At 39.1% G+C, this 21,232-nt stretch overlaps 1 protein-coding gene across 3 annotated transcripts in view; it reads left to right on the forward strand.

Moving 5' to 3' along the window:
• The window catches only part of RASSF8 (Ras association domain family member 8), an 87,947-nt gene that overhangs the window by 38,920 nt on the left and 27,795 nt on the right, over nucleotides 1-21,232 (forward strand). For 2 of the 3 annotated variants that reach the window (XM_084506130.1, XM_084506131.1), the window contains exon 2: nucleotides 2,785-2,883. The exons of the other annotated variant lie outside the window; for it this stretch is intronic. The gene's annotated coding sequence lies outside the window, so the exon portion shown is untranslated. The remainder of the gene's footprint in view (nucleotides 1-2,784; nucleotides 2,884-21,232) is intronic. 3 annotated transcript variants of the gene reach the window in all.

Raw genomic sequence — 21,232 nt, forward strand, 5'->3', positions numbered from 1 at the left:
TGCAGTGTCTGTTTCGTCCTGATCTGAGAATAACATGATCACCCATGTGATTTACCAACTTAGAGACACCCAACAGCCTGTTGAAATCGGTTATCATGGTTCACATTGCTAAGAAATCTGGCCACTTGTGAAGTCCTAGACTGTGGCATCTCTTATCAAAAGATATTCCTGTCAACTGCTTGTTGGTCTACTGGTATTTGCATGTATGCATCTCCTTAGTACCTTGTGGGAATAAAAATGACTTTTAATGCCTCTCATCATACCTATTTATGTTAACTTTAAAGAAAGAAATTGCTTCCTGACCCAGCGTGTTAGGGAGCCCTGGCAGCAATTTATATTGGATCACTACTATTAGAATCAATGAGGCTGGACCCTTTTCTTATTGGTGTGCGTGACATCTCTCTTTCTGTGTTTTTCTGCATTTTTAATGAATCAGGATCTCCTAGAAGTAAGAACTGGAGTTAAGGCTCCAATCTACAAGGCTGCAGTGTGAAAACAAAGAAAACTCTAGTATTTTTCTTGGAACTTAAATAGACCCCCTTTTTTTCCTAACCAAAATACATAAAACATCTCCACTAAAATGTCTGGATTGATGAAGGGAAGAAAGTCTTTTCCTCCAACAGTAGCTTGATTAATGGATTTATTGTTTGTACATATTTTGTCAGGAAGCCATATGGCTTGAGGAAAACAAAGAGGAAGTGGCTGATGTTGAGAATCTGATTTAATAGGGGTCTATAAGGACAGAATGTGGCTCTTATTCTTATTCCTTCCCACTCAGTTTATAAAGTGGTCTAAGAAGTGCTTTAGTGCTTCAGTAGAGCTAAAGATAATACATCTCTGAGTGGAAGTATTGGACCCTGCTTCTGGATCACAGCGACTCAACTCTCAGGGTAAAAATTCACTGTCCTTTTCCTTTTATGTTAAGTATGCTGGAGTACTTTGCAAGGAACAAAGTTTGTTCTTCTGGTATCTTGACAGTTGATCAGTTTGAGATTGGTGAAGATAACTATATCATCTTGAAGCTGAGGTCTCTTTTTGTGAGGTGGTGCTATTTATTTCCTTCCCACACTATTCTCTCCTTTCTGCTCTTCCACTGACAAAATTCCAGCATATGTCTCTTGATTTGCTGAGTTGCAGTCTGTGTCCTACAGCTGGGTTTATTTTCCTAATACAACATCTGCGTGGAGTTTGATAAGTAACAGAGGCTCAGACGCTAATGATTTAACCTGATATGGGTGAGATGAATGTCCAGTATTACCTGTGACTGTTTTACTCTTGTTTTGACTACTTGGTGGAAAAAAAAATGAATAGAAAATCCAAAGCAATATTCCATAATGTAACTACTAGCAACTGTGTTAAGGATGTTTAACGTGCTCTTCCTTGTGTGAAAGTACAGCCTCTCTGCTGTGTAAGAATTTAAAAAAACTATGTGAACCACTAATAATTGTTAGTGAATCCACAGTCTGTAAAGCCAAAACATCACTTGACAAAAACATGTTGTGATGATTTAGAATTTAATGAGTATTGCTTTGTGACTGAAAGATAAGTGTTCAGGCTGTGGTGGTGAAAATAACTGTATACGTGTCTTAAGTCTCTGGAGATCCTGAACATCCTATTCTGAAATTTTTGGCCATAATGTTAAAAGTAGCTACTCTCATAAGGCTTCAGTGCATAACAATTGTAGTCTAGCATTTTACACCATGCCAGTCCTTCCTTTCTAGATCTTTGAGATTTTTCTTGTCATAAGTGGCCAGAAAACATGTTTACACTGGAGTTGCTGCTTATTGAGTCTTAACATATAGCCCTGGCAGGTATTAGAGAGAAAACAGTTTGCCTTGACAAAATTCAGTGATGCCAGCAGAAGAGGAGAGACTAAGAGACTAGAGGAAGTTTTACTGCTTTGGAGCTGTTCTTTTACATTGCTGTCAAAGTGAAGCTCCCATTTGGTGTTCAGCATAACAGATATGTTCAATTGAAGTATTATTCAGAAAGCCTTTGACAAAGGTCTAAAAATAAACACTTCTCACATGTTCTCCTTGCTATGACATAGTATTAGGCAATGTTTGTAGGTCTGCCACAATGATGCTATTAAGCATCATTGTAGTAAGTATCCCTTCCAAGCTGATTAATATTAGTCTTAGTCAGCTGTTTGGGATTTGTTACCCTTTGCCTAGTTTGTTTGACTCTTTATGTATGCATTGGCTGTGATTTACTACTACAAGGGAGTCAGGGTATGCAGATCTAGAGCACTTGGAGGTTTTAGCATCTGGAAGACCTCCAATTTGAGGATTATTTCCCTTAAAAAGAAAATTAGAAAAGATTATTTCACAATCTCCTATATTTACAACTTAGCAGTGGCAGATGCTCGTGACTACCTAGTGCAGTGCTTAGTATTTCATAATGTTCTGGAAAGCTGATGAAATGCTGTTTACCACTTTTAGTTATTTATAGCAGGAAGATGTCACCTGGTATAAGATATAGCAAATTAAGTGCAGTATTCTGCATTTCGTTTGAACTATTTGAAAAATGAAATTCTGCTTGCATGTAGGTGGCTATTATATTTCTATATATGTTTCATACCTATTTCTTGTATGTCTACAGGTGCTGGTTTTCCAAAGCATTAAAGGGAAGGGGAGGGAAAAGGGAGGGGGAAATATGATTTCCCTCTCAAGAGAGTGAAAGAGTGAAAAAAAGAGTGACAAAAAAAAGTGGAAAAAAAAAAGTGACAAAAGAGTGAATTATTTTTCTAATTTATGACAATGTTTCTTTTTTCTTTTCCCCCAGCAACTGGCCTTGTCAGTAGAGTTGGCACTTAGGCCTGGAGTAGCAGACTACAGTAAGCCCGCTGCATAATCAGACATTCCCGTCTATCTTCATCTGCAGGTAAAAAGTTGTGACAAATTTCAGACATAAGTTTTACTCCTCCCTCTTGAAAGTACTTGTACATAAAGCATACCAAGAACCCTAGAGTTTAAAGAATTTCCTAAGTGCCACGTGTATACAGACATCACTTCCCACTTTCTTCCTAAGTTTAGGAATCCGAGCAAGTTCTCAGCTCCTGTTCTGTGAAACGTTTGCTTTCTCAAAAAGGTTGTGTTCTGGAGCATGCCTTTCGTGGTCCTGTCAATTTTGCCTCTCATATGATGATGTGATCCCAATGCATACATTTCTTCTAGCTGTGTAAGAAGGAGACCCAAGGCTAACCTGCTGCTGGAGAGTGTGACCTGAATGAGAGGAGACTCCTCTGTTGCTGGCTTCTCTCACTGTCAGACCTTGGGCAGCAGCTCTCTCTGCCAGCAACAGCTGGCTGGTGACTTGTAGATCAGGCAGTCAGCTGTTGGCTGTGTGTAGGTTTTGGAATTGCAGGTTGCAGCTGCCTCTTTTTGCTATGGATGTTCTCTGAGCAGAGGGCCCCAATTCCTCCTAGATTGATAGAGTTCTCCACTCTCTGGAATCTTTACTTCATCTGGTGAGGGCACATTTTTATTGTTGTTCAAATAAAAGTTCTACAGGAGAAGTAAAGTACTATGACTCCGTAAAACAACCCTTTGCCCAGTCCTGCATTCCAACTGTTTCACATTCTTAATCCAAGTGTATGTTTTTAAAACATAATGCTGGATACAGTGGAGACATTCTCAACTTGGCAACTCTGAGATTCCCCAAAATCTAGAAGAGATGTCAGGAAAAGAAAGCGGTAGAAGATAATGATTTTCCTGACAATGTGATTAATTCTTGATATAGTAGAAATATCAGAACTTTGATTTAAATGCTATACAAATATATACTGTCAGAATGCATTGGTATTATTCTTCATATTGCTTTTAGTTTCTAGTCCTCTGTTCTATGGTGTAAATTAAGTTGGTGAAGCAAGCAGGGAAAATGCATTCTTGTAATGTGTTCTGCAGTCTGAACGGAACAGAGTTAAATATATCTCTGCATTTGTTGTGAGTATTATTGAGTAAATTCCTTTCAGTGGAGCAAGTCTGTGGCTAGATGCCAAGTGACTAGTGTCACTCCTTTATTTGTCACTTTGAAATGAGCTGTGCAAGCTATGCTCTTTTAAATAATTTTATTGACCAGAACAGGAGGTATGTGCCTGCAAAATATTCATCAAGATAGTGCTTGCCCATCTTCACAAGGGGAGGCTTACTTATGTGCCTTCACTTTTGAATAAATAACTTTTTCCTTATAAGGATCACTAGTATAGTTTATTATTTTTGTGACTTCAGACAAAGGGACAGTTGCTAGTATGTGGTTTATTAAAACACTTTTCTCCAGAAATCATGCAGTCAAATAGATTTTTGTACTTAAAAAAAAAAAACACACTTTTTTCAGTGTCAAAATATCAAATGTAACATTATGAGTTACATTACTATGTAACATTAAAAAATCAAAAAGTAACATTATACCCTTATAAAATTCTGTATTTCACACAATTCAGATAGTCTGCAGTCTGGTTCCCTCATCTCAGAACATAAAAGAATGGGATAATGTTTAGGGGAGAATGGTAAAGATGATGAAAGATGTGAGCAATTTTAGAAAGCTAGGATTTTTCAGTCCAAAAAAAAAAAGAAGACAGCTTGATGAAAGGGAATAGGAAGGAAGCCTACAAGCTGTGAATGAGACTAAGGCAAATGGGACTTACTTTATTCACTCTTGCAGCACAAGAACAAGCAGGCATCCTATGAAGCAGCTAATAAGAACCTAGCTAAGAACAAACACAAAGCAGGTAGCCCTGTGTAATTCCTTGCCACAAAGCCATGGAGGCTGAATAGCAGAAGATAAATCCAGTTGACGCTAATAAATACAAGTCACACTTGAAAGTCCTGGAGCTGGGACCACCTGGAAGCCAATGGGGCATCCAGGAGAACTATAAAGCATTCTTGCAGCCTTTTGTTCTTCTCTAGGCATTTACTATGACTTATAGTTTCCCTTATGGTTTGAAATTTTTAATTTCCAGTACAGTAGTTGTATTCTAGCTTGCTGGGTCAAGGTCTGTCATTGCCACAATAGCATCAGTCAGTGCTGCAGAGTCCGTGGTCGATGTTCCTCCAAAGGGACACTACCATGACACTACTTTTTCTTCATGTATATCATGTCAGAAGGCTCTTTCTTGTGCTTAATAAACAATAAAGACATTTGTGTTTGAATGAGAATTCAAACTTCACTTGTATCCTTCAGATGTGAGCAACTGCTGAGTGTTTTGTGGCTTGCATTGCGCAGAAGCACATGAAGCAGATGTCTAACCCTCCTGAGCTAAGAGATGCGTCTGCTGGCTGGACTCAAAAATCCTGGGTGTGGTCCCCTCCAGATCCATCTTCCTGCCATGTAATCAGGGTGGAATTTTGTTTTCATCTGAGTGCACTGAGTCATGAATCAGAAAATACCTCTTTCATTGATCTCTTTGGTAATTTTTCCTCCTCTGCTCCCATCTCTGCTACTAGTATCTACTGAAAGAAATGAAGAGGTGGGACAAGTTCTCAGATGCTGTCTAAAAGGAGCTCTGGTTCAGAGAGAGCTTCTTCTCTAACATTCCAGGAAGTTCTTGTTAAGGTGACAAATAATCTCAAAGGAAATGTCACATTTCATTTTCATCGCTTCTCTTGTGTGTTTCAACTTATTGTGCATACACCTCTCATGCTGTCTTTGGATGGAGTCAGTACAGGGAAAAATAAATGAGATTGCTTTGACAATGTTATCACTGGGATCCTTGAATTTTGCCACATTCTTTGGATTATAAAAAATGCTTTTCATCTCTTCTGTCTCTATTCCCCTGCCACTCCAGAGTTGAATACCACACAATGTACCTCTTGTTCCCTTGCTATCTGTTTTGCAGCTTTTTAATGACCTTGTGCTTGTTGAGACTGGTGAGATAGCATAGCTGAAGTTGAAGATACTGTGGTGTGTGCATTTATTTCCTTTTTCCTTACTTTTTCACACTTATATTATGTGTAACTTCTTGCTTTCTTGTTAAAGGGTGATTTTATTTTCTTTCCACTTCTTGTCCTATGTAAATTTGTTGTAATGTAAAACTCAGATCTTGTGCTCAGATTTACACAATCACAGAATCATCAAGGTTGGAAGAGACCTCCAAGATCACCTAACACTAACCAGTCCTTCACTAAACCATATCACTAAGCTCTACATCTAAACATATTTTAAAGACCTCCAGGGATGGTGACTCAACCACTTCCCTGGGCAGCCCATTCCAGTGCCTAACAACCCTTTCAGTAAAGACGTTCTTCCTAATATCCAACCTAAACCTCCCCTGGCACAACTTTAGCCCATTCCCCCTCATCTGTCACCAGGCATGTGGGAGAAAAGACCAAAACATTTGTAACACCTGTACTTCAAGCCTCTTGAATGCATTTCAAGTTGAATGTTATGACTCTTTCTGAGGAAATGCACTAGTCTTATATTTAAATATATTTTTTCTCAATATTGTCAGAATTGGGACTCGTTATTTTCTTGCCAACCTTGGGCAGACTGGAAATAGAATGTAAGTGGAGAGAGTATGTCTGGAAACAAGGGCAGAAGTATTGATAATAAATGATGACCGTGGGGGGTGTGTGGAAATGCCACATACATGTACATGTAGAGACAGGAAAGCCTACCTTTTATACTTCATAAATGTTTGATTCCTTCTTTGCTATATGGGACATGGGATGCTAAATCCAAACTCTTGGTGGTGCAGGCAAACCATTTCATCTTTCATTTTTTCATGAATTAAGTGAGCTTTGGCGGGGCTTGCGTCCTCTCACTTCTGTGCTTGCTGGTTAGGCTTTTTCTATAGAACAGTGAAAAGAAATGGGATCATGCATTTCTTGTGGATTCTGACTTTAAATTTTATTAAGTTAGCCTGGCTAACCTTTTTGAGAACATCATTTGATTTTCATTGATACATGTATATTGGTCATTAGGGTCTTCTGCAATGCTGTTTCCTTTGTAGTAAAAAGACATAGAGGGGCCTCGTGATCAGCTTTTTATGGTAAGTGGTCACTAAACATTTGAGAGGAAAACTATGTGTGTATTATGAGGAAAACTATGTGCGTATTACTCTTTACAACTTGAAGCTACCAACAGTTTTTCCACTTGATGTTTGCACAGAAATTACTGAAAATGTAGTTTTCCCAGATGGTAAATGCAAACATACTATTAATTTTTGCACTAATTGAAATGCACATTAGTCATTTTTTCTGGCAAGAAAGAAATGTTACTTTTGGAGGTATGTCAGTCTGATATAATCTTCTTTCTTCTTTTCCATTAACAATCAACAATTTTGCATATTGCTTCCTACAAGATAGCTTCAGAAAGTTTAAGAATCCTAGGCTTTCTAGGCTTTAAGGAAACCAAGTTTACCTTTGAATTTAGGGTTAAAGGGTTTAGTAAATTGTTATCATGAAGAAGAAAAAAATAGCAGTCGAATGGAGTCCATCCCATTAGTCAAATCTGCACAAATCTCAATATTATCTTCAAGTTAAACAGATAATTCATCACTCGATAGGGAGGGAAGCATGGATGCCTTTTTCACTCCACTTGTAAATCTAGCTTTGTGTTTTTAATTTTAAATTCTATTTATATAACCTTTCAAAAGTCTGAAAAGATTTCTAATTGATGTCTTAAAGCTTCTTCAGGAAGCTGTAGAACCATACATCTTGTCACAGAGCTGATCAAATCTGACACCTGTCATTTGTAACAGGATTATTATATTTGGACAAAGCATCTCTTTGAATTCTATAACTAACACACACAAACTAAAAGCCCGTGTGCTTTCAAACAAAAATTTAAGATTCCAGGTTTCTTCTAAAAGCAAATATACTATGGTTGTATAGGGCTTGGTGCTGGGGAGGAATTATTGCCAGAGTGTTCTTTTCCCGTTCAACAGCAAAGTTCTTTCTGAAATGAGGAAAAAAGAATTAGTGTTTTGTTTTGTTTTTTCCCTTTACTACTTTTGTGAACAAAACCTAACTTTTCAACTTTTTGTTTGATCCCCAGGCTTTCCAATCAATTTGGATTATTAGCAAGGAAGGTGAAGTGAAGGGTTAGACTGCCAGAAGTCATTGCATTATACTCTAATAAGTGAGCACACTTCTAAATAAGGTTCAAGCCTCTCCCTTACCAGAAGGCATTTGAATCGACATTTCTGCCACAGCCAACCTACAGGTTTTTCTAACCTGAATCTCCTCAGTTTGGTACATTGCGACAGCTTGCTTCTTTATTTGACTGTTTCTTTGAGAGATTCCTGGGGTTCAAGTCCCTATAGCAGTCAGACCCTTAGTTGTGCGCACGAAGTGAGAGGGTACCTGGAACTGTTTTCCACTATCTTGTAGCCTGATGATTAGCACCATTTCTTGGGGCATGGGAGATCCTCATACTTCTTTTCCCAGATAAAGATGCCTTAAACCAGGATGTTGGCAAAGGAGTGATATATGTACTCGTGAACTTTCAGTAGTTCATTAAGGAATACTATGCAGTTTTAGCATAATTACTTGATCTGAAGTAGAACATAATTTGGGAGGCTTAAAATTTTGATTTAGTTCTTCTCCGATTTGGAGAAAGGTTGTATTTTTGAAGATGTTCGTTGTCAGATACTTGCTCTCAAGAGACACTATGTGTTTGATTAATTTTCCTATGAACCCATTAGTATGTACAAAGCTAAGCATGTGTTCAAACCTCTTTAGGCTTCAGGCCTTGTCTTTGTTTTCATGAGTGGAAAATAAGATCTTGTAAACCACATTTGTCTTCATAAATTATTCGGTAAACATTGGGAAGTAATATCTAAGGGAATGAGGAAATACAAAGAATGGCTTGAAAAGATTCATCTTTCCAGTGCTCCTTCCACACACAGAAATACAAATTGATTCTGCATGGGCAGAGGAAGGGAACAGCCCCTGATGCATGGAGAATCCCCAGTGCTGCTGCCCAGGCTGCTGGTTGCGCTCCATTATTTATTTGTGTGAAGGTTGCTGCTCTGCGCATCAGTACCAGTAACTGTAGAAACACCTGTAAGACTGGAGCTTTTCCAGTGGAAATTGTACTAACAAACTAACTCTGTGCCAAGCTGACAGCGACTGATGACTCTAATGGTAGACAAAGAGCTAAATCCAAGTAAATATTCTAAGAGAAAGTAAGTAAATTTTAACATACATTTATCTCCAGCCTTTTCAAATTGTCTACCAAGGGAGGTGTAGAGAGAGAATACAAACTTTTTTTTTCCTGTTATTGTTCAAAAATGACATGGTCTAAAAGACTGTATAATAGCATTTTAGTATAGGACTACCCTTCACCACGATTTTTAGTGTTCCTGTTGCAAAACCCTGGGGCATGGGAGAGTTGTATTTACATGTATATATGAATGTGTTCTATTGTGATACCCAAGAACCTTACTTGCAGAGTGCAAACTCCAAAACTGTTATACTAATTCAGTAATAATGCTAGTAGTTTGCTGTTATTAAGTAAAAGATAGCTATCTTATTCTGGAGCATGCTAGGATGATACATATTTAATTTCATTCATGCTGCTTTTGATATAAGTGGTGAAAAGAGTCAGTAAAAACTAGCTGCTATGTGTATGCCCATTCATCTTCCCTATGTCAGGAAGAAAATAGAGGTTATTCAGGAAGTGATATTTCTAGAAACCCATTTATCCAAACAGAAAGATAAATAATTAATGACTGCAGTTGAACAGGGTTTTCAATAAATGGGAATAATATTAATTGTATGGCAGTGTTCATTTGTGGGTTGGTCAGAATTTGTTTCTCTGAAAACAATGTTCTTCTCATGTACGTAACTAACTTTAGAAACTTAAGACTTCAGAAATGGATTTGATTTCAACAGGCTCAGACAGGATCAGATAGCTGTAATAGTACTTGAAGAGAAAATTCTGGTAATGCACTGCCTGTAACACAAACAAATAAATTGCTTTGATTATTAGCTCTGGTCAAATAATTATACAAACATGGAAGGACTTGCATCTGAAGTAGATAGAGTCAGGAAGCTGAAATTTAGTGTTCTGTTGAGGGTCCTGTAAATGTAAAGATGACATTTATTTACAATCTTTGAGTATATCCAAGTCTATCTAAAATAGATTGAAGAAGCTTGCTAGACTTTAAGTATAGAAACAAAGGCTTTATTCAAACAACCTACTGTAGCAATATATATGTCCTTGGCATTTCAGTGTAACCAGTGATGCATTTTTTTTTTTTTTTTTATTTTTTGTTTTTTGTATTCTTTCAGATCAGAGCTCTTGGAAAAATAGTAGCAATTGTCTGGTTTGGGGGTTAGGGAATGTTGCAGGCAGTGGCTTGTTTTCCAGCTAGCTGTAAAAATTGTGCAGCATGTGTGGCCTGTGCTACATCTCCCCTCCACAACTGCACTCTCCATCCTTTTCTTAGAAATCAAAGTCATGGCGTACAAGTGAATACAAGAACCATTAGATATATTAATATATGTCTCTTAGTTTAAGCTTGTGGTGTGGGCTTGGTTCCCTACTCATGCCCTCTTTAAACCTGTATAGTTTTTGTGACATCAGTATTTGAGCCCTATTAAGTGTAGCACGTTGCTCATCGTTCTGTTGCTGAAACTAATGTAGCAGTCCATGCCTAAAGCACATACAGATTACTTTCCACTATGTCGTATGTTAGTGATGCATTTATCATTTACTGTGATTTGTTGGGCAATATGCTTGTGCAAGTTCTTGTTCAGCTCCTGATTTCATGTGTATGTAGACATTGCAAGTTTCAGATACAAATAAATGTACGTTAGTACAGATTCTAGGATACGACCAAAAATGGGTGTGCAAATTTGTTAAGTATCTCTACATGTTTTATGTGCGTGTAAACAGGGTCATTTCAGCCACAGGAGAGAGAACTTTGCCAAAAAGTGTTATCACAGATTTTCAGAAGGGCTTGTGTAACTTGTTTTTTTTTGTGGTGGGACTCGATGAACAATAGCACAACATGTGGGGTTCCTTATCATTTAGTCATAATTTTTTGTCTGTTGTTTAGAACATGCAATACCCTATCTCCTACATGCATTTTTCTCATCTCTTCCATAGAATCATAGAAAATGTTGGCTAGAAGGGTCCTTTGGAGGTCAGGTAGTCCAACATCCTGCTTAAACAGGACCATCACCAACACAGGATGAAGTCATCTGTGGATTTGGTCTAGCCAAGTCTTGAAAACCTACAAGGCTGGAAGTTTTCACAACCAGCCTGGATAGCCTGATGGCTCCAGAGCTGCCCTTCCATCCTTGAAAGAAGTTTTTCCTAATGTCCATTTTGAATCACCATGCTGTTCTTTGAATCACCATGCTGGGTGGATGAGGGAAAGGCTGTGGATGTGGTCTACCTTGACTTCAGCAAGGCTTTTGACACCGTCTCCCACAGCATTCTCCTCAAGAAACTGGCTGCTCTTGGCTTGGACTGGCACACGCTTCGTTGGGTTAGAAACTGGCTGGATAGCCGGGCCCAAAGAGTCGTGGTGAATGGAGCCAAGTCCAGTTGGAGGCCAGTCACTAGTGGCGTCCCCCAGGGCTCGGTGCTGGGGCCGGTCCTCTTTAATATCTTCATCGATGATCTGGATGAGGGCATCGAGTGCACCCTCAGTAAGTTCGCAGATGACACCAAGTTAGGTGCGTGTGTCGATCTGCTTGAGGGTAGGAAAGCTCTGCAGGAGGATCTGGATAGGCTGGACCGATGGGCTGAGGTCAACTGCATGAAGTTTAACAAGGCCAAGTGCCGGGTCCTGCACCTGGGGCGCAATAACCCCAAGCAGAGCTACAGGCTGGGAGAGGAATGGTTGGAAAGCTGCCAGGCAGAGAAGGACCTGGGAGTGATGGTGGACAGTCGGCTGAATATGAGCCAGCAGTGTGCTCAGGTGGCCAAGAAGGCCAACGGCATCCTGGCTTGTATTAGGAACAGCGTGACCAGCAGGGCTAGGGAGGTGATCGTCCCCCTGTACTCAGCTCTGGTGAGGCCGCACCTCGAGTACTGTGTTCAGTTTTGGGCCCCTCGCTACAAGAAGGGCATCGAGGTGCTTGAGCGGGTGCAGAGAAGGGCGACGAAGCTGGTGAGGGGCCTGGAGAACAAGTCCTACGAGGAGCGGCTGAGGGAGCTGGGCTTGTTCAGCCTGGAGAAGAGGAGGCTCAGGGGTGACCTTATTGCTCTTTACAGATACCTTAAAGGAGGCTGTAGAGAGGTGGGGGTTGGCCTGTTCTCCCACGTGCCTGGTGACAGGACGAGGGGGAATGGGCTTAAGTTGAGCCAGGGGAGTTTTAGGTTAGATGTTAGGAAGAACTTCTTTACAGAAAGGGTTGTGAGGCATTGGAACAGGCTGCCCAGGGAAGTGGTGGATTCACCATCCCTGGAAGTCTTCAAAAGACGCTTAGATGTAGAGCTTAGGGATATGGTTTAGTGGAGGGCTGTTAGCGTTAGGTTGGAGGTTGGACTCGATGACCTTGAGGTCTCTTCCAACCTAGAAAATTCTGTGATTCTGTGATTCTTTGTATTCAAAGCTCTTTGAGCGCTGGTTGGAGTGCTCAGTTCTCTCGCTCCCATGTTCTGGGATAGTTAATAATTTCTAACTTCCAAATAAAACCTTTTTATTTTTTAAACAAAAATATTTCTTTCATCAAGATTAATGGTAGTACTTGACATATTTTTGTCTTTGGAGCTGAAGTACGTTATAGTTTCATCCCTAGAACATAGCTCTGAAAAATATGAAACTTGAATGTGAGTGCAGCGAACCCCTTGGAAAAAAAAAAAAAAGTAACAAGTAGCAGTAGTTTCCACCTTATGGCTTGTGGTCTGCAATAGTGGAAAACATAGATTTATGTCCATCATATATGAAAATTTTCGTTTTCAGTTCCATGGTGGCTATTACATGTCTTTTCCTATATGCAGTTGGTGCAAAATTTATGGTCAAACTGGAAAGAGAATTTTATCTAGAAAATACAGGTAGTAATGTAGTTCTACAATGGAATCTCAAAATAAGTATCAAAAATAGATACAGAATTAGTGAAGTCACCACTTTTCTTCCTTCCTCTGTGCCAGTAACATGCTATGAAAGTGCTTTGTAGGTAAAGACAAAGAGCTTCTAAAACTGCATGGAAAGGGACCTGCATTTCATAGTCTATAACAAGTGGTTCACTGTAAACATAAGCCAGTGATCCTAAATTGAATTTACACCATTCTGACATCTGAAACCAAATGTAATGAAATTCAGTTTCATAAAAAGAACTGAAGAGTAATGTGAGGCGGGGGGGATGACAGCCCACAAACAAAAACCCCAATGTGCAGTGAGTCAAATAGATTTGGATTTTGTGATTCTGGCTAAGTTTTGGTAATTCTTTTCCTTATTTCCATTCTTTTTCCATTCTAGCAAGTTTCTTTTTCTCCCTTTTAGGTCATATCTGAGATGTGTATAGCTCTTACTTAAAATATGCTCATGAGCTGCAGTAGATCCCTTTGCAGGGAGTTAAAGGGATACAAAGGCATGTGCATACATTATCATAACCTTTTCACAGGTATGTCATAAACACTTTAGCTGCTAAGTTTGCACAAAAATTTAGGAATATTGAGGCGACGTGTTTATTAGCCAATTGGATGGGGTATCCACTAACATGAAAATTTGTGGGAATGCATGAGATGTTTTTGTTTGTTTGCTTGTTTTTAATAAAATAAAGTACCAACAGTTCTTAAAGACTTTCTAAAACTGCCACCTGCCTTTCTGTATGAAACCACAGAGGTACTCTGTAGGTTGAGCTGTGCATATGCCTTGATATGCTTGGGCCAGTCATTCTGATGCTGAATTCTCCGGTTCCAAGCTAGGATTTAACTGCTGCAGTGCTCCCTTAGCAGTTCTGTTTGGCTTTCGTGATGTTCATTTCACTATTTAACAAAACTTTCTTGTTTCTCAGTACTTCATTGCACCCTCTGCACGAGCTGACATTTGACTTTTGGCCTACTTGGACTGATTCCTCTATTAAGTGAGAGGAGGGTTGTGCTTGTTCACAGTTTAAATGATAAACTTCATTGGCAGTGATTTACACTAACCTGAATTTGAAATGAGTTAGTTTCCTGTGCTTAATTAAGCTTTACTTTTTTTTTTTGTTTGTTTGTTTTTGTTTTTTTTTCCTTAATGCTTCACTTTGTATTTAGCTTTCTCTTGCTGCAGTGAGCAAATACCTGAGCATAATCAGTCCTTACAGCCTGTTAGCTGATTTTTTGTATTCTCTCAGGAGTTGCGCAAGGGATCTGGAGTGTGGGGTCTGGGGTCTTTTGATTTCCAACAACAGCTAAATATTGAGACTGTAGCCTGACTTCTATAGTCTTTGCTCATGTATTGCCCTAGCCCAATTTAAGGATCCCAGTGCCTGACATTGTCTGGAATTTCACTGCTGCGGTTGTAGCCTTTTTCCACGTGTTTTTGCAGTGAGCTGGCACTAATGCCACAGCATATAAGTGGGCTAAGGAGGTTCTGTGGAGATGTCTTAAGTTCTTTGTTAACAGAAAGTTCTGCATGTTGTACTATTTCAAAAGTTTCAGGGTGAATCCATTTGTCTTTCAGGGAGTGTGGAAATAACATCATTCTGTGGTAGGCTCCACTCTGAGACAATGAGTGCTTTCTACCAGTGTGTGTGGGCCAGGCAACATCCTTGGTACTTCTCTCTCTGACACAACTTCAAGGTTAAAACTAACCATAGATTAGATAACTGGGGTTGGGCTTCAAGGTGAAGTACCATTTCATGAAGGGCAACTTGACCTCTGCAAGCAATTCTAAAAATAAAAAAATATTAAAAAAATCTCTGGTGTCTGAACACTATCTGCCAATTATATTGTCCTATACTATTGTGCCAGAAGATACTTGTCTTCTTACCTTGCAACATCACAAGAAGTATTAGCAGAAGCAAGAAATCTTAAGAGTTATATGTTAGTATAATAGGACTGATGGTTTAGCTGTTCTGACTGCTCCTTTGATATGGAAGTCAGATTTTAGTAACCATTTCTGGTAATTATTTGTACATTCAGTCTTACTTGATCCATGACTTAAAAGGTTGCCTCAGGTAAGAAGGATTGACTGTTTAACTCCCTGGTTAATATGTACATGTTTATATTAACCAGCCCCTATACGTTGACATTCAAGTAAAAATTAAAGCAATTTATGGTGAAGGAAACTTCTGGAAACAGCCTAGATGATCCAGCACTTCTCAAGTGTGTCCTAAAATTGTAGGTGATGTGCTGTTTTGCTTTGGAGTGTGGTTTCTTCAAAACTTGCTGTCCCTGAGGTATACTGAAAAACTGAAGATATAAAAGATAGTCAATGAATTAGCTTTTCAATTTTAATGCAAAGATGTGTCTGTCTTCAGGCTTCCTTTCCTCCCTTAGGTTAGTGCTTTCAGAAAGTTAAATGGCTGGATTTTTTTATATAAAGTTAAATATAAGCTTTTTTTTTTTTCCTTATTACTGAGTAGCACATGTAGAGATATGCATCTGGTCCTGTTTTAGTCACTGTTGGTCTTCTAATGTGTTTTAAAGAGATGACTTTTTTGTTTCACACTGTTCACCTAGTGATACTGTACTGGAGGCCCTGTGCTTTGGCAAGTGTATGCTGTTAGCTTCTGTAACTTGTAATCTTTGCTGCCAGCACTGTGTATGCATTTATATGAAAGGGATTTTTTCCCAAACTGTGTAAACAGTATTAAGAACTGAAAATTGTTCCATACCATGACAATGCCTTTAATTAAGAGGCTTATAGAATTGAATCCTTCTTGCTTCTTCTGCAGTCTCAGGTACATTACTTATTTGGCTTCATAACAACTTGACAAGAGGGGTGAGACGTGCTTTCATCTAATATAGATACTTACCTAAAGTCAAAGATGGGTTTTGAGGCACTTCAAACAAAGGAAAGTCTAGAACTAGAACCCTATCTAAGCAAGTCTTCCTCAACCTTGTGTCCAATATTTAAACCTAGGGTCCTTGAGAAAGGCTTCAAGCCGTGAATGTTTTGTGTAGAGCAGCTTTCCACCTCACCAAACCCAACTGAGGGGACGACATGCAAGAGAGATTTGTCGGCAAGCACATTCATCTCTGGGGTGTTTGAGGGATAGTCACCCTGTCAGAGTACCAATATTCACCTCCCTCCTTTTGCTATGCTGTGTAGAACTCTGGCCTTCAGGTGTTACGAAGTCTGTTCTAGGAGCCCAGAAATTGTGTAGCAGTGTCTAGTGTATCTATAAAGAAGTCTTGCTCTTGGCCTGTCTTTACCAGCTAATATAGATAGCCCCGTAGAGTTGCTTCCAATTTTGTCATTACTTTCTGTCTTCAGTACTGCTTTGTGAAGCTTTCGCATCTGTTCTGGAAGCTGAAGTGCTATCAACTCCAGTTTCATTTCAAGCTTGAAAATGTGCTGCTCAGGTATCTGTTCTGACAATGTTATTCTAAATAATATATTTAAAAGTGATCTCGCAGCAATGTGTTTGTGTTTTGATTCAAAGTTGAGAGCTCATACCACCATTTGCTTTTGTTTTTATAACTTAATGTTTGAGGGGTGATGGCACATGGAAGAAAGCATGAAGACTCAAGCAAGGCTGGTATCTGATCTCTTTTCCTGCAGGTTTTCTTAGTGTGCGTATACTTCAAAGTATGTTTTGACAGAGTGCAGCAGTTATTGTGCAGCTGAAAGTGGATTACAATATTGTTTGTTTAGGATTCAGAAGCCTCATATTAGATTGCTTCTTGTCAGCAAAGCACAGGATATACCACATGGTGTCTGCACATGGAAACAGTATGACCCCAGGCGTAGCTGTGGAATTCAGATAGTGATGCTATTCTCTATCTTTTTTATTTCTCTGGCAACAGGCATGAGATTGTATGAGTATAGCTTGATGCAATAGTTGATATGCATTAACGTTGTGGAAGCACAGATTTCAGTAATAGCTTGGAAGTATCGTACTGCCTGGATATACCTAGTTATTAAAACAATACTAAAGCAAGCATCTTACTGAATTTGAAAGCTCTGAAGTTTTGTTAGTCCTGTCCAAATGTTTCAACTTTTACTGTATCTAGGATCCCAGTGAGCTTTTGTAAGCACGAGGACTGTTAATAATTGAACAAGGAGAGCTTCAGCTTCAAAGTTGTTTTTAATTAAAGGCTTTCCCCTCTGTGGACTACTCCCACGTAGAGGGTTGGAAACTCGTAAGTTTCCATGCACAGAATTTTTCTTTATTTCCTGGGGAGGACATGAGGGGCAACAGATTTGACCACCTACAAAAGATGTAGACGTTGCAGTGAAAGCAACTGCTTCCTCTCTAGACAGAGATTGGCTGGGAATGAAAATAAGAGTTGAAAGTTTTGATTGTACTTTCCTTCTTGCAATCAGTGTGCAGCATGACCTCATTTTACAGAAAAATCCAGACTGCTACTATTGTTGACAATGCTGGTTGCCTACACACAGATTTTTAAGTGCTTGAGAGTTGTTAGGCGATTATAGCAATGGAGCCAGGACAAAGTTTAAGCTGGTCAGTTTGCTAAAGAGGGAATTGCACTTGAATTCATGTTATGGTGAAAACACTAAAGGTAGTCTTATGGTGACCTGTAGGTCAGGGAATTTGTTATTCTCTTACCAATATCAGTACGCAGAACATGGACAGCATACCTGAGAGTGTCTTCTAGGGGTTCAGGGATGGGCTGGGATCTGCCTTGCAGGCCTGCCTCTTCCAGTGCCTTCCCTTCAGAGACAAGCTGTTTCTGAAGGGTAGTACCTCTTCAAGGGACTTAAACTGGGATACCTTTATGTGCACAATGCACTACTTACATGAGAGCATTCCACTCTAAATTGATAAAGATTTGAGCAATCAAGTTCTCCTGGTTTTGAGTGGATACAAATATGCTGAGAAGCACGATTGTGAAATGCAGTGAACTGCCCCTGCGAATTCTGTTATGGTACCCAATTTGTCATATCATGTGTTTTCAAATATTATATTACTTTATTCTGCTCTTGTGGAGGTTGGTCACCTCTGTCCATGCCAATGGCTGTGTTGTTTATACAATAATACAGTAAAAGGAGAAAAAAAAAAAAAGAAAGAGAAGAAAAGAAGAGGGAAGGTTGCAGGAAAGGGGAGAGGATGATGAAGGCTTAAATCAGCATTGGTTCTAGGGCCTGTTCCTTGCATTGCAGTCATTTTGTGAGGAGGGATGGTGAAACTGGAAGCTGTTTCTGCAATTGAGATGAGGAAAAGAGAACAAAGCAGGAGGAAGGTCCTTTAGATGACTAAATTGTAGGAGGCTCCTTGGAAAACTTGAAGTTCACTCAACGAAAATAATTAACACAGGAATGAAAATATAGAGTGAAAAATTTAAGCAAATAAAAACAGGGGGAGGAGAACTTAGCAAATGGGATTAAAATTTCAAGTCACTGAAGTACATCTGTTTTGGGCCGCTTAATTTGACGTGTTTGAAGTGATTGAAATTACAGAGGCTGAGGCCTCAGCACTTCCTGGAAATTAAAGTCCCTTGGACTTTAATTAATAAAACAGAAACATGAAGTACAAGAATAATCTTGAGTTAATTTCCATTAGCCATAGGACATTATTGTCACCTTTTACAGTAATGCTGATAGATGTCCCAGAGACTTGCACTTTTTTTTTTAAAGCTGACATACATTATATACTTATAATGCAAAACCGATTCATGCTATCTTTCTATTTTGCACATAAAAAAATGAAAAGAAAACTATGCTAAAGATGTCCAAACCACAGAATGTTTAATTGTTCCTCAGGACTGTGAAACCTAGTATCTTGTTTAGAGGAATGGATTTCTTCTTGAAAAAGATGCTCAGAAGCGTGGGTAATTTGGACATTGATATTAAAATACGAGCTTTCTACTTGCACAATAAAAAAAAATCCCATTTCATTCTCTTCATTTCTTATGTAACTTCTGTATGCCATGTTTTGCATGTCTGAACTCATTAACACATTATATTTTAGATAGTTCTAGGAATTTATTTGCTCACTATCTTAGCAGATACAAGAAACTTTGAGTTCTTTTCCGGGATTCAGATTACTTGCTAGGTAATTGTGCTTAATAAGCCATTCTGGCCTCCTAATGGTACCCGGTATTGTACACTTCCACAGCTGCATATCAGTAAATACCAGAAATACAAGCAACCACTTCTCATTTAAAAGAAGCTGGTTGGGCTCTTCTTACTAAGATCTGGCACAGAGTTCTAAATCCTTAACCCTGGCTAGCTCTGCAAATGGCTGATGTCTCTCCAGAAGACACAGCCTGTCCTCCATGTTTCTGTGGAGAGGAGGGGTCCACAGAAGTGGGTACAATATTTCAAGTTTTGTAAGAAAAAGAAGTTGAAATTCAAACTGGGCTGTTTGGATCTTCTGATTTACTTATTTTCTTTGCTTCAGAAAATAAAAGCAAAATAGACTTTGCGCTTCTGATGCTTATGAAGCCAAAGTACTCAAGCACTTCAGCTGTTGATACAGCTGTTTTGTTTAACTTGGACTGTTCTTTGTCAAGTTCTGAATGTTCTTCAGTCCCAGCGCCTGGCATCCAAGGCATCTCATAATTAAATTCAGACACACACGGTGAATCTTCACCATACCAAGAGGAATGATGGTAAAATTCCTTCTGGTGAAAGAAGTGTATACCCAAAAGGCAAGACTGAGTTGCCAGTCCTCTGACTGCGTTCCAGAAGCTCAGAAGGCAAATCACTGTTTGTCTTGTCCTACCAGAAAGTACAACCAAGGTGTGTGTAGGCACACCAGGAATCCACTGGGATGAGTAGAATAAAAGATGAGTTAGAATGAAAAGCAGTGAGGTCACCACCACTTGTTGCTTCTCTGTGTTTTGACAGAAACTGGGGAGAGTTAGGTTAAGGGAGGATTTGTAGGAGCATAATGAGGAGATTCAGCCAGTAATTTGACAAAGTTTCTCTTTTATGTGAATGTTTAAGACACCTCTTGCAAATGAACTATGAAGCAAAGTACACTTCACTTGGAAATAGTATGAGAAATAAGAAGGCTAGAGAAAAGTTTGGAAGGGTTTCCTGAATGAAAAGTAGATTGCATTACTAGAAGAAGAGGGAGAGCTACTTCACACTCCCTCTTTTTGCCAAGTCTGCTGACTACAGAAAACTATCCTGACATCATTCTGGGCAAATGTGTAAATAGACAAGATGAGTTCGCCAAGGGGGCAGAGAGAAGGAATACACAGTCTTTAAAATGTGAAAAGAAAGCCTGTAGCTGCATGGCCTATAATGTAAGGCTGTATTTTAGAAAGAAGAGACAAAATGTTGGCAGTATTTGAAAATATGGCAGAGAAGTGATAAATGGAGAGTGGTGCTGGCTTACAAATTCTTGCAACTGAAAAGGAAGGTAAGAAAAGGAATGTGAAAATAACCACTTTCCTGCTATATTGAACTAACATCCATTTTCTATTGGCATTACGGTTTGTGGTTTTTGTTTAACTGCTGTAATTTTTCTGGCATAGACTCATGTCTTTCCTGAACAGCTACGTGTCGGGTTCGTGAACAGCTATGAATACTGTATGTGATCTTTGTAGGACTGCTTCTCAAAGGGAAGCATATGTAGTGGTGTTACTTGTCTCTACACTTCCTGCCCTTCCTGGTGAGCTTTGGGCCTCGAAGTCGGTGTTAGCCAAATTTACAGAGAATTAATGGTTTATAAGGTATGAAGCTTGTAACGGTTTCCCTAAAATCAACTGAATAGAGATGAGCTATGCAAGTGTACTCACATCCTGAGGTAACATTACAGTTCTTTAGCTGTTTTGAGACAGTGTGGCTAGTTGGCCAAAGCAATGTAGATGGCTTGGAGCTGGCTGTAGCACCATCACAACGCTGAGAAGACTAGGGAAATTAAGTCAATGCAGTTAAAAGGATTTTAGTCCATAAGCTATTGCTGTATATACTAGGATTACCTCAGATTTTGCCCTAATAAATACAATTACCCAAACTTACAGTTGTTTGGAGAGAAGAAATATGTAAGTGATAAGCTGAGTCCTATAAATAAAGAACAGAAGAAGCTAAGAAGTTTTTGAGTTTGGGGAAATATAGAAGGAAGCATAGCCAACTATAAATTTTCAGAAAGGGGCTCCCTCCTTCATCTGCCTCCCTGCCCTTAATTGTCCTAGCTATGTAAAGAGTCTTTGCAGAAATATGTTCTGTCTGGCTTCCAGGTTGCCAGGAGAGTTGCTTGAAATTTTT

The sequence above is a fragment of the Aythya ferina genome, assembly GCF_964211825.1.
Source record: "Aythya ferina genome assembly, chromosome: 1".
NCBI lineage: Eukaryota > Metazoa > Chordata > Aves > Anseriformes > Anatidae > Aythya > Aythya ferina.